General features: G+C 55.4%; 1 pseudogene; it reads left to right on the forward strand.

Moving 5' to 3' along the window:
- The first annotated feature begins 407 nt into the window (after positions 1–407).
- On the forward strand, positions 408–1,198 carry LOC105541660 (annotated as a pseudogene).
- Positions 1,199–1,479: the final 281 nt, after the last annotated feature.

Genomic DNA, 1,479 nt, shown 5'->3' on the forward strand with positions numbered 1-1,479 from the left:
CAAGCCTGGGCGGTATTACCAAAGTGTCATGAGAAGGATTTGAATTCCCTGGTTCTCAGGATATTGCTGCTGTAACAAACTCTAATCCCAGTCTACCTGTCAACTATGTGACCACAAACCCCTACCCTAAGGCGTACCTGAGGGAAAACTGCTCATCAATAACCTAAAAACTATCCTCTATCAATGTCAGTGAGCTGATGAAAACAATAAAAATAAAAAAATCTGTTTACCCCAATACACTGTTCTATACAACAATACTATTGCTTTCAACAAAAATTACAAGCCAAGACATCCCATTTTATATTTATGTGAGATCTTTATTTGTGTCAAAACCAAAGTAAAGTCGGATTGCGGAGTTCAGGTGGCTCCGACTGAGGTGACGCCGGGAGTCACCTCTCCTGCCCGCCATGGCCACGCCGCGTCCCGGAAGGAAGGCCACGGGGACACACCCCGGGGAAGGCGATCACCATGGCAGGCGGCCTGCCGGGCCGCATCTACACCTATGTTCCGTTTCCTACCGAGTACGCGAGGACCTAGGAGTGCTCGTCCCCGCCGGGCACTGGGCATGGGGGCCTGTGGGGCACAGTGACAGCCATGGCGTCCTGGGCCTGGACAGCAGCCTCAGCTCTCTGCCCTCCCGCTCCATTTCCGAGGCAGTGTCAGGTTCGGGAAGTTCGAATTCCTCGACACCCAGATGTGGGATGCCCAGGGACTGCTGAACAGCAGGCTCGGGCTGCTGTGCAGCCAGGACTCCAGTGTGGCCGGGGCCGTGGTGGTCGTCCATCCATGGAGACCATCAAAGTGAAATTCATCCACCGCCAGACTTCCCCAAACCCCAAGAACAGATAATTCTTTGGGGTTAGGAGGATTGTGCGGGAACAAGGGTTGAGGGGACATACCAGGACCTCGCGGCCACTGTGCTGAAGCAGGGCTGAATCAGGCCATCGCTTCTTCGTCCTGACCTCCCTGCAGCAACTGGTGCCAAAGGGATAAGCCCATGAACCCGCTGATCACTGGGGTCTTCTGAGCCATTGCGGGCGCAGCCCACGTCTTGGGAAACGCCCCTCTGGACGGGATCCAGACTCATATGCGGGGCCTGGAAGTGCACAAACACCGGAACCCAGGACTCCGGCAGCAGATCCCGAGGAAGGAGGGGCTCAAGGCCGTCACAAGGGCACTATCCCCAGCCAGTCACTGACCAGGTCTGTCTGGATGTGGCCTCAGCATTTATCATCTACCATGAGGTGGTGAAGCCGCTCAACAAAGTGTGGAAGAGGGACTAAGCCCAGAGGGCCTCCAGAGGAGCCGCCACCCTTGTCTCACAGGATTCCAGGGCAGAAGTGCCAAAAGGCCCCTTCCCACGTCCCTTGTGCTCTACAACCTGCTCTGTGCATTGTGGCATCAAGTCCCTGTGTCCCATAGTGCCATGTCTTCCTTGTGTCTGTGTGTCAGACTACCACTGTGTCCACATGTCTGGCC

The sequence above is a fragment of the Mandrillus leucophaeus genome, unplaced genomic scaffold (assembly GCF_000951045.1).
Source record: "Mandrillus leucophaeus isolate KB7577 unplaced genomic scaffold, Mleu.le_1.0 Scaffold2428, whole genome shotgun sequence".
Classification (NCBI taxonomy): domain Eukaryota; kingdom Metazoa; phylum Chordata; class Mammalia; order Primates; family Cercopithecidae; genus Mandrillus; species Mandrillus leucophaeus.